Below are 12,797 nucleotides of genomic sequence, written 5' to 3'. Positions count from 1 at the left end.
TTGGAGAAGGAATCCCCATTAGTGGGTTCATAGTCTGAGAGAAGGTCTGATATACTGCAAAGGGAGTATGAAGCTTACCATGCATGTACCATTCTAAACTGTTTATCTATTTCCAGAAAGTAGTCGTATAGAGGACTTGTATTGTGGGACTGGCAACTGTCTGAGTTCATTGCTCCTCTGTTTCAAAAGGAGGTTTCTTGAGAGAAGACAAAACTGTGCCTGTGAACAACAGTTAAGAGCTATTTCCTGGCTCTGACAGAACCAGTCTATGAATATCCACAAGAACTTAACACTACCCCAAATTGAGCATTTGCAGGTACAAGCAAGGGGGAAAAAATTCTGAAAAATTGTGACAAAGCTACATCAGTTAAAAAGAGTATTAAAAAACATATGCAGGACCATCACAATGACTATGCTAACCAGTATATATGGGTAATGAAATGAGCTAGCACAGTCTTCTTCAGTTCTTTTGCAAATATAATGATCTTTCCTGGAAAAAAAAAAACTTTTTTTTAACCTTTGAAATAATGAACAAATCGTTTTCTAGGAAATGAAAATGAGAAGGAAGCAGGTTGGTGAAAATTGTTGTTGCTGTGTTCTTCATTTTTTGAAGAGTAATATCTTTATTTGCCTGTGAATTGGAATTAAGTCAGGCAGAGTTGACCAGTCATCAGCTTCACTCTCTCTTCTAATGGCAAAGTCATGGCCCAGGATGTAGTGGATGACTTGCCTTCATTGATCTCTAACCAAGTTTTTTTTTGTTTTTTTTAGGGAAACGTAGGCATTTTATCAACCCACAAATTCAATACAAATTATATGAAAGCAGCAGAAAAAAAAAGCTACAAGTAGTAGCTAACATTAACAGTACCAGGCACTGTGTCAAAGCATTTTACAAAAATCATCTCATTTGAAACTCATAGCAACCCTGGGAGGTTAGATACTGTTGTTATCCCCATTTTATAGATGAAGAAACAGGCAAAGTTAAATTGACTTGTCTAAGGTCTCACAGCTATAAAGTCGGAGATGAGATTTAAACTGGGGTTTTCTTGAATTCAGACATTATGCTACAACAATAAGTATAGAATTTTAAGAGGGGTGGTAAAGTCTTGGATGTTCTTTGTCCTTGTTGCTGCTCAATCATGTCCAATTCTGACTCCATTTGGGATTTTCTTGGCAAAGATTGATATTTCCTTTTTTTTTCTTGCCATTTCCTTCTCCAGTTCATTTAACAGTCAAGGAAATTGAGGTAAACAGGGTTAGTTAAGTGACTTCCCAGTCATACAACTGATAATGATCTGGGGTCAGATTTGAACTCAGATCTTCCTGGTTCCAGGCACCTAATTGCTTTCTCCTAATCACACCAAATCAAGTATGTAATGTTCAGTTTCTGGTATTCCATTCTATAAGGACCAAGAGGACAAAGTATTTCATGTTATATGACAAGACAACAATATATAATGTTAAGACTCAGGAGTCAGGATGACCAGAGTTAAAATCTACTTTGGATTTTTTAGGGCCCAAAGTGAACAATTTTAACTTCTCTCATCTCAATTTCCTCTCCAATATTAGACAGCAACATCTTACAAGATTGTTGTAAGGATCAAATAAGATAAATTGAAAAGTTCTTTGCAAACATTAAAATACCACATAAAATATTAACTATTTTATATTGAATGGTTGAAGCAAATGTTTAATTTGGAGGGCTCAGAGGGGAGGACCCAATAGAGGTCTTTAAATATTTGAAGGGCTTTGATTCAATATGACTTGCTTAAGATTGTTTTATTTAAGAGTTGGGAGATAAAAGAGATGTGGAACTAATAAACAAATTTTCCAACTTTCCCCCACCCATTCCCCCTCAAAAATCTGTTTATGAATCTCTGAAATATTGATCTCATTCTTCCCTGTTCCTAAATACTCCCAGGATTTAGAGAACTTAATTGACCAACTTCCAGACCTCATAATATTTTGTTGGGTTCCTCATCTCTATTCTCTCACCTTCTCTGTCCAAGGATGGACTAGCCATTCAGCTTGAATGCATGTTAGAGCCCAAAGGGGTAACAGGGAGAGGGGAAAATGCATCCCCCTCTGTGAAAGGAGCTGGGGAATAAAGAGTAGTGAAATGAGGGGCCCCATAGCTGGGATGACTGAAAGGAGGGCCTGGAGGTAGGGGAAAAGCCATAGGTCCCCCAGGGAAGGAGCCAGTTGCCTCAAAATCCTCTCGGGGTGAATTGCCGTTGCTTGGCTTGCCCTTCTGGAGCCGGTTACAAAACCAAACCCGGACATCTTTGTCAAGGCCCAGCTGCTCAGCGATATTGCTAATCTGCTGAAGTGTGGTTTTGGGACACTGGAGAAACATGTTCTCCAAGCTTCCCCGAACTCCATTCTCAATGCTTGGGCGTTTCCTCTTTCTGGCTTGTTGAAGGACTGTCTCAGCCTTGCACATCTCCTGAAGGTGGTCCTTGTCATCAGCTGCTTCTAGCCACTTCTGTAGCAGAGGTCGGAGCTGACACATGTTCTTGAAGCTAAGTTGTAGGGCCTCAAAGCGACAGATGGTGGTCTGGCTAAAAACCTTCCCAAAGAGTGCCCCCAAGGGGATGCCCACATCAGCCTGGGTATAACCCAGAGTGATCCTCTTTCGCTTTAGCTCCTTGACAAACTGCTCCAGTTCCTCTGGGGAAGGGTCTCCTGTGGCTGCTCGTCTCCACTCTCCGCCGGCTCAGTCTTGGAGACTCGGGCAGCGGCGCAGGGCTCCGGCGCCGGGCTCCGGGGGCTGCCCTCGGAAGGGCTCTCAACCCCGGCTCCGGCGTCGTCGGCAGCGATCTCCTGGGCAGGTGGAACCATCGCTCCCACGTTGGGCTGAGGCTCACAGTAGACACCCCCTCCCCACATATCGTACAAATGGCACGGGGGCATTCCCCACCCGCCGGGCCCCGGTCCGGTTCCAGTCCCTCCGGGTGGGCCTTGGAAGCCCGGCCAATTCCACGTAGGCTCTGACCCTCCCGCCCCACCACCTCCAGGGGGTGGCGAGAAATACTCAGGAGCCAGGTGTCCGGCCGTGCGGAAGCGGGGTCCCCCGACCCGGGGATTTAAGGACTGAGAGCAAAAGTGCTCTAACCAAGTTTAAGGGCTCCACAGCATCTGCTTCAGTCTCCGTCATGACCACTGGAACAAACTGTTCTCATCCACACATTCTTCTGGGGAAAGTCTTCACATGCTTGGAGTAGATATCCTCCTAATTCATTGACAGGTTTTGAGTTCTAATGATTACTCTTAACCTGGTTTAGACCATCTGCCAAGATGGCTTTACTATCGGGAGTATTTTGATGCCATATAATGTGCTATCTCATCCTCCAAACTTATGTTAAATCTGTCAAGTACCCCGGGTCTTTGGTTATATAGCAGCTGTATGCTACACCTTCTTGGAGCCATAGGTGAGCACCAAAGGTAGAGAAGCAATCTTGAAAGAGCTCAGCAAGCTCTTATACCATAGATGCCAGTCCTTCTTGGACACTCCATATTCTGCTCAATCCTAGATCCTAGCATACCTGAGCTCAAAGGGACATTGGAAATCAGCCAGATGTGAATATGCTGGTAAATATTTACTGCCTTTCCAGGGGGTAAAAATGTGGGTATGATATGAGGTTAAGTTTCACTTGCATTCTTAACATTTTCTCAAACTCTTAAGTTTACAAATCAATAATATAATAGTAAATAGCCAATCAGTCAATAATTACAGTTATTTGACAATTTACAAGATAGAGATACAATGAAAATCTAAGGATGGGATCTAGAGAGCTAGTCTGAGAGGACTTCAGCATACCCCTGAAATCTGTTAATTGAGACTTTTCATTTTATAGAAGAGAAAATCAAATCCCAAATAGAGGAGACTTGCCAGTGAATTAAGGGCAGAACCAGAACTAAAATTCTTTTTTTTTTTTTGGCAAGGCAATGGAGTTAAGTGGCTTGTCTAAGGCCACACAGCTAGGTAATTATTAAGTGTCTGAGACTGGATTTGAACTCAGGTACTCTTGACTCCAGGGCTGGAGCTCTATCCACTGTGCCACCTAGCCACCCCTAGAACTAAAATTCTAATCTCCTGACTTCCAGACCAGTTCTCTCTCCATTAAATTGACCTATCACCCAAAGGAATGGTATCTTAATCTGGAGATTTTTATTATGAAATAGGTCTGAAAACTATCAAGTAAAATATTTTCTTGTATTCTACCATGTTTTAGGTTTTTTAATATATTTTTTTATTTATTTAGGATTAAATTTATTTTTTTATTCTCATTTTGTACAAATTTTTTTACATTAATAAAATATTCTTGTTTACAAGTAAACAAAATACCCCTCCCCCCATGAATATAGATAGACTTGCTTGGGCGAATAAAGTAAAGGGGAGAGGAAAAAAATTAACATTAAAAAAAATAATAGTAATAATTGTAGGTATGGCCAGGTGGTGCAATGGATGAAGCACCAGCCCTGGAGCCATGAGCACCCGAGCCCATATCCAGCCTCGTAGACCCAACAATCACCCAGCTGTGTGACATGCAAGCCACCCGATCCCCACTGCCCTGCAAAAACCAAAAAGAAAAAAAAGAAAAAGAAAAAAAAAAGACCCAAAATAAAATAAAATAGTAATAATAGTAGTGGTGGCTGGGTGACAGACAGAGCATTGGCCCTTGAGCTAGGAGCACCTGGGTCCAAATCTGGCCCCAGACACCCAAAGCTCATTATGTGGCCCCAGGCAGGCCACCCAGCCACACTTGCCCTGCACCCTCCCCCAAATAATAATAACAAAAAATGTGCTTCAGTCTTTGTTCCAACACCAACAACTATGTCACAGGTGGATCACATTCTTTATGATAAGTCCATCACAAAAGTTACTTCCATATTTTTCCACCATTGCCATTGCTGATCACAACTCCCTCCTTTCTCATTTCTCCACGACCATGTACTATATTCTCTCTCTCTCCTTTCACTCTGACTCTGCTGTAGGGTCACTGAGTGGCACAGCAGACAGATCCCTGGTCCTGGGGCCAAGAAGCCCTGAGCCCCCATACCACCCCTTAGGGCCAGAATCCACCTGGCCCCATGGTCCTGGGCAGGCCTTCCAATCCCAGCCCCTTGCAAGAAGTAAAAAAGAAAATGTGTTATATCTGACCACTCTCCCCCCATGGTCTATCCTCTCCTCCTTTATTCACATCCCCACCCCTTCTTACTCCAGATGTCTATACCCCATTGAGTATATATGCTGTTTCCTCTCCTAGCCATCTCTGATGAGAGCAAAGGTTCCCTCATTCCCCCTTGCCTCCCCCCTTTCATATCATTGCAATAGCTCATTGTAATAAAAAAAATCTTATTGTGTGAAATATCTTGGCCTATTCCCCCTCTCCTTTTTCTTTCTCCCATTCCATTTCCCTTTTATTCTATTGACTCCATTTTTACACCATATTTTATCTTCGAATTCAGCTTTCTCCTGTGCCTCAACTATAAAAGCTCCCTCTACCTGCTCTATTAACTGAGAAGGTTCATATGAATATTATTAGTATCATTTTTCTATACATGCAGTTCATCCTCATTAAGTCCCTCATATTTCCTCCCTCTCCTCCAATCTCTATGCTTCACCTGAGTCCTGTTTCTGAAGATCAGACCTTCTGTTCAGCTCTGGCCATTCCAAAAGGAACATTTGAAATTCCCCTGGTTCATTGAAAGTCCATCTTTTTCCCTGGAAGAGGACATTCAGCCTTGCTGGGTAGTTCATTCTTGTCTGCATTCTAAGCTCTTTTGCCTTCCAGTATATTGTATTCCAAGCACTATGAGCTTCCAATGTAGTTGCTGCTAAGTCCTGTGTGATCCTGACTGCAGCTCCACGACATTTGAACTGTGTCCTTCTGGCTGTTTGTAATATTTTCTCTTTGACTTGGGAGTTCTGGAACTTGGCTATAATATTCCTGGGGGTTGGCTTTTTGGGATCACTTTCTTGGGGGGGGGGGGGAATCAGTGGATTCTCTCCATTTCTATTTTGCCCTCTGCTTCTAGAATATCAGGGCAATTTTCCTGTTATTCTTTGAAAATGATGTCAAGGCTCTTTTCCTGATCATGACTTTCAGGTATTCCAATAATTTTTAAATTATCTTTCCTAAGTCTGTTTTCCATATCAGTTGTTTTTTCAATGAGATATTTCACATTTTCTTCTAATTTTTCATTTTTTTGGTTTTGAAGTATTGAGTCCTGATTTCTGGTAAATTCATCAATCTTCCTGAATTCTATTCTTTGTCTGAAGGATTTGTTCTACTCAGAGAGTTTTCTTATCTCTTTATCCATCTGGCCAGTTTTGCTTTTTAAAGCATTCTTCTCCTCAATACCTTTTTGAACTGTTTTATCCATTTGACCTAAGCTGGTTTTTAGCATGCTATTTTCTTCAGCATTTTTTTGGATTTCCTTGACTAAGCTGCTGACTTCATTTTCATGTTTTTCCTGCATCTCTCTCCTTTCTTTTCCCAGTTTTTCTTCCAACTCCCTCATTTGATTTTCAAAGTCTTTTTTGAGCTCTGTCATTGCCTGATCCCAATTTCTGTTTTTCTTGGAGTCTTTAGATGCAGGAGCTTGTGCTTCCTCATCTTCAGACTGAGTATTTTGATCCTTCTTAGGCTCATTTGCAAAATATTTCTCAATAGTTTTCCTTTTGTTTCTCTGCTTGCTCATTTTCCCAGCCTGGGCCTTGTTTTGGGGTGCTTTCTGAGCTTTTTGGGACACTCACTCCCACAAGGATCTCAGTGTGTGAAGCTCTGTCCTCCCTCCTGGTCTGTGAATGATCAGAAGCGCCCCACTCTGCCACGGTGCTGAGGTCGGGGGGGCTCTGTTGTTCTCTGGGTAGGCCTAGACTGGGATCAGGATCTGAATGTGGTCAGAGCCCCAGAGTCCTGTTCCAGAGGCAGAGGACAGGGCTCTGCAGTCAGTCTTCACTCCCCTCCCTCAACTCAATGGGCTCATGCCCTGGGGGCTCCTGGCTCCACCTGCTTCTGTTTCCGGATCTGGGCTGGGGTGGCAGTGCTGCTCTCTGTGTGCCCTGAGGGCTGGGCTTCACATGCTCGCTCTGGCAGAGGTCCCCTGCTGTTCCCCCACTTTGTGCCCGGTGCTCCTTGCAGGGCAGCTCAGGAGACTCCCCTGCCGCTGTGAGCTGCGACTCCCAGCACCCTGGGGTTGCCTCCAGGAGACTGAAGTTCTTAAGCTCTGGCGGGCCACCCCTCTGGCAGGCTGCCTCTCTGACCCCGGGGAGCAGAGCCTTTCTGCTCTTTTCCAGGTTACCTTGAGTAGGAGAACTGCCTCACTGGGTCCCTTTGTGGGTTCTGTCTCTGGAAAGTTTAGTTAGAGTCCTTAGCTTATGAGTTTTATCAGAGAGCTCCTAAGACTGGATCCCTTCTTGTTGCCCTGTCAATTTTGTTTTAACCCTAATTTTAAGGTTTTTACAGTTTTAGGGTTCACATCTGCCCTCCATCCTGCCTAGCTCATACTTTTCCTCTGGGTTCTGACCAGGTTCCCACTGGCTAGCTCTTGCCACAGGTGCTCCTCTTCCTGCTGCTCTTGCTTTGATATCTTTGGCCTCTGTGTGTCCTTGAACCTTGTGCTGGCTCCCCTAGTTTTTTTTTTTAACAGAACTCAGTATTCTATCCACTGCACCACCTAGGTGCCCTGCCCCATTATCTTTTTTTGTTGTTTTTTGCAAGGCAAGTTAAGTGACTTGCCCAAGGTCACACAGCTAGGTAATTATTAAGTGTCTGAGGGCAGATTTGAACTCAGGTACTCCTGACTCCAAGGCAGTGCTCTATCCACTGTACCACCTAGTCACCCTCCCCCGCCACCACCATCTTTAAAAAAAAGTCATTTCCCTTTAACTTCTTTCTGCTTCCACTGTTCAGGAGGTCCTTCATGTGGCCCACTGAGAGCAGGAAACTATACTACATTCATTCAAGGTGCAAATTGTGTTGGTATATAAGTCACAGAATCAGAGGTTTGCATTTTTTTTTCTTTTGGTTCAGACCTGTGTGGGGAGTTCTCATTGTGATGATCCCGTCTTCCAGTACAGATTGGCAGCTTCACCATAACTTTCAGTAAGAGTTGCTTAAGTGACTAAATGACTTGTTCATAATCACACAGTTATTATGTGTAGGTCAAAGAATTTGAAACCTGGTCTTCTTGACTCCCAAGATAGTCCTCTACTTACTATGCTGCAGTTCCTCTCAAGTTACAGATATGGTTTGATGAATTTAAGAATCCCAATGCAAATGAAATAATTAGTCTGTTTCTTATTCATTCCAACTTGGGTCTCCTCTAAGCCAACCAGAACACTTCATTAGTTCTGACCTTATGATTGATTATAGGATCATAGACTTAGATCAGGAAGGGACGTTGGCCCAGTCCCTTTTTAATTTTTTTTTAATTTTTTTTTTTTAGGTTTTTTTCAAGGCAAATGGGGTTAAGTGGCTTGCCCAAGGCCACACAGCTAGGTAATTATTAAGTGTCTGAGACCAGATCTGAAACCAGGTACTCCTGACTCCAGGGCTGGTGTTTTATCCATTGCGCCACCTAGCCACCCTCAGTCCCTTTTTATAAAAATATATCATCTATAAAGATGAAGAAAATGAGACCCACTGAGGTTAAGTGACTTATTAACTTTCTCTTCTCCCAGGCTCTTTCTACCTATCTTAAAAAGTTTCTCTAACCTGCTTCTTTTATTTGCAACCATTTCCTGGTTGATGAGAGAACAAAGGAACAACAACAATCTTGCTTGACTTGTTTTGGGTCAATAAACAGTTTCCATTAGGAAACTTGGCCCCAAACAGTTTCATCCCTATCTTTGATCTCACCCCACTCAGTTTACAGAACTGGATTTCTAGTTCTCAGAGCCTTGGGAATTTATTCTAGGTTAATATCAATATAAGTAGCAGGTAGGTGGCATGGTGGATAGAACACTGAAGTTGGGAAGACTCATGTTTTTGAGTTCAAATTCAGGCTCAGACCCATACTAGCTCTGTGACCCTAGGCCTCTTTGCTTCAGTCTCTTCATCTGTAAAAAATGAACTGGAGAAGGAAATGGCAAACTACTTCAGTATTTTTGCCCAGAAAACCTCAAATGGGATCACAAAGAGTCATATACAACTGAAACAACTGAAAAAACATTATGTTATTATATTAACATATGTATATCATTATATTAATGATATAATATATTCAGATAAATATATATATATATATTAATTACATTATTGTTACCTCATCCATAATGGACATGAGATCATGGATTTAGAGGTTATGCAGCCCAATCAATCCAGTCCACAATGACATAATCTTTGTTTGCCTAAGTTTCCTCAGTAATAAAATGGAGACAATAATAGCACCTCCCTCTCAGGGTTGTTGTGAGAATAAAATGAAATAATAATTGTAAAGAACTTAGCACATATTGGGTGCTATTTTTGTCAGAAAAATTATCTCTGTAGAACTCCAGAATAAGGTATTTCCCCCTCATTGACATTTAATTTACTTTATGTTTCTGGAACTAAATCTAAGTTACTGACTGTCCAAGACAGATGTGTATGTCATGAGTTTCTCTATTTGTATAAATAAATTGAAGGTAAAATAAATAATAAATCAAAGATCAAATATTTTAAATACCTCAGTTAAATCAGTGCCTCTATTAAAATTCAGAGAACTGAATTCAAATCCATGTTCTGCCATCTTGTTCAGGCCTTGTCCTGGTCAATTAAGGCAAACTCAGGGAAGACAAAGGAGTTATTTGTTAGCATTTTGGCAGCTGAAGGGAGGAAGAATTAGTAGAGTGACACAAGGCAGGCAGATCCACAATCAGGCTATTGCAGAAACTTAGGTTGTAAACCTGGGGGACTGGGAAGAAAGTGTACCTTAATACCAACAGTGAATTGGTCTAGCCATTCTGAAAAATAATTTGACATCATACCCTAAGAAGAGCAGAGGAGAGCAATGTTCTGGAGAAGATGGGATAGAATGGGATCATTTGTGCATATAAAGAAGTTTACTTGACAAAGAGAAGGGCCAGTTCTTTATGTGAAACAGGAGTGAAAGTAGAGATAGTGGCAGAAAGCATTTGAGTGATGTGAGATGAGTAGAAAGGGAGAAAAGGGAGCAAATTAAGGCACATGGCCTTGATCTGTTCAGGGAAATATAAGGTTTTTAGCTGAGAGGTTAGGGAAAAGAGGAGGTATAAGATGCTTGAGGAGGGATGAACATGTTTAGAAAAACCACTGTAATACATGGGATAGTAAGTCAATTAGGGAAGTGTAAAGGAATTGCTTTACTGCAGTGAGGATTATACAGTATAAATTTGTAATGGATCCATTTAGGAATTTTATGATTTTCTCTAGCTTTCTTCAGCAGCATATGAATAGGAATGATTCAGTGAGTGGCCAGAACAATCTAGGGTTGAAGTTCTTTTTTTTTTTGCAAGGCAATGGGGTTAAGTGACTTGTCCAAGGTCACACAGCTAGGTAATTATTAAGTGTCTGAATTCAGATTTGAACTCAGGTCCTCCTGACTCCAGGGCCAGTTCTCTATCCTCTGAACCAGGTTTGAGGTTCTGCAGAACAAATGTGGCAGTAGCATAAGGGGGCAAGGGAAGAAGACAGTATAGAGTAGAACTGGTTCACCAATCAATTTACAAGATGAAATGTAGAGAAAGATGAAAGTATCCACTTCAGGGGAAAGTCCTGGGAAAGAACAAAGGAATCTAATGAAGGAATCTAGCCTGGAAGGAGCAGAGTAGATTTTTGGAATACAAGATGCCTATTCTTTCGCCCATTCGCATCTCTAACTAACAAGATATCTCTGGTACCATGTACTCTTATCTTGTTTTTTTTTTTTTTTGAGGTAATCAGGGTAAAAGGACTTATCCAGAGTCACAGAGCTAGTAAATATTGAAGTAGGATTTGAATTCAGGTCCTACTGAATCCAAGGCTGGTGCTCTAGCCACTGCATCATCTAGTGGTGCTATTTTTGTTGTTAGTTCATTTTGGTCATGTTTGACTCTCTTACGATCCTATTGGAATTTTCTTGGCAAAGATACTGGAGTGAGTAGTTTGCCATTTTTTTCTCCAGATGAATTTACAGATGAGAAAACTGAGGCACACCAGGTGAAATGACTTGCTCAGGGACACATAACTAATAAGTGTCTAAAGCTAGATTTGAACTCAGGTGTTCCTGGCTCCAGACTCAGCACTCTAACAAGTATTCCTCCTAGCTGCCCCATCAACTTCATCCTTGCTAGGAGAAAGTTATGAGAACTTCTACTAACCATAGGAAGTCCGCATAGTCTTCCTGGGGGTAAAAAGAGCAGAACAATAGTTCTCACATTAGGTCCTTTCTCTTGTTCCTCAAAGATTTCCAACCCTAGTTTCATATTTTGTCCCATTTTGTCTTGTGGGTCTCTGGAGCTATAGAACATATCTCAGTTCCATTTCTTTCATAAATTGATTTTTCTTCTATATTTATTTCTACTTGTTCCTCTCAAATACCTCTTTTTTATTTTTTTATTTTTTTTAAACAAAACTCTCACTCTTTGCAGATGACTCTCAAATACCTCTTCACCATTTTCTTAGTTCCTCCTCTCCTTCCCAACTATAATCTGTCCCTCCAAGCTCTTTATGCTTGGAACAATCTCCCATTTTGTCCTCTCCCATCTTCAGATCTGTTTCTTCTTTGTTTCTAATTTTTTGGAAGCAATAGGGGTTAAGTGGATTGTCAAAGTTCACACAACTGGTAAGTATCCAACACCAATTTTTAACTCAGGTCTTTCTGATGTCAGGGTCAGTGCTCTATTCACTTCACTGATTAGATGCTCCCAGCTATGTTTTCAATGTGAACAAACCACTTTCCCGTTTTGGTTCCCAGTAAGGGTTTCCAAAACTATTGAGGCAAAACATCACTATTTGTGAAGAATTTTAAGCAAAAATTAAAAGCAATCTGACTGAAATTAGATTTGGATAGACATCTTAGAAAATATACCACAATTAGTTATGAATATAGGGCTTATATGTCACAGCATCAGCAATTTAGAGGAACAAAGGAGGAGATACATTTTGCAATTTTGGATAGAAGAATTCATGACCAGATAAAGGTTAGAAATATTAATGAAAGATAAAATAGATAATTTTGATTATTTAAAACTTAAAAGACTTTTTAAAAATACAATCAGCATTATTAAAATTAGAAAAGAAACAGTTCATTGTGGAAAAAAATCTTTGTAGCATGTTTTTCTGATAAAGGTCTAATATCCAAATATATAGATAAGAATTCAAAAATATAACAAGAGCTTTCTCTCAATAGATAAATAATCAAAAATTGATAAGTGATCAAAGGAAATGAATAGGCAATTCCTAAAAGAAGAAATACAATTTATCAGCAATCATATGAAAAACATCCTAAACCAGTTATAAGAGAAATACACATTGAAATAATTCTTCATAACCATCAGAAAAGCAAAACAAGCAGAAGGAGAAATATTAAAATTTTTAGAGGGGCTGGGGCTATAAAAAGACAGATTCACTAATGCTCCATTATGGATTGGCCCAGTCATTCTGGAAAATAATTTGACATTATACTTTAAAAATCTCTAACCTATGAATACTCTTTGGACACAGCTATGCTACTATGAAGCACATATTCCAAAGAGATCAAATAAAGAAAGGAACCATACATGCAAAAATATTTATAGAAGTACTTTTTGTTGTAGCAAATGATTGAAAACTAACAGGGATGTTCACAAT

General features: G+C 40.7%; 1 pseudogene; it reads right to left on the bottom strand.

The window, feature by feature from the left end:
• Window positions 1-1,360: 1,360 nt before the first annotated feature.
• LOC141511415 (POU domain, class 5, transcription factor 1 pseudogene) lies at window positions 1,361-2,541 on the bottom strand (annotated as a pseudogene).
• Between the last annotated feature and the right edge of the window lie 10,256 nt (window positions 2,542-12,797).

The sequence above is a fragment of the Macrotis lagotis genome, chromosome 2 (assembly GCF_037893015.1).
Source record: "Macrotis lagotis isolate mMagLag1 chromosome 2, bilby.v1.9.chrom.fasta, whole genome shotgun sequence".
Taxonomy (NCBI): domain Eukaryota; kingdom Metazoa; phylum Chordata; class Mammalia; order Peramelemorphia; family Peramelidae; genus Macrotis; species Macrotis lagotis.
The sequence above is the reverse complement of the archived record's forward strand: the minus strand, read 5'-3'. Positions and strand labels throughout refer to the sequence as shown.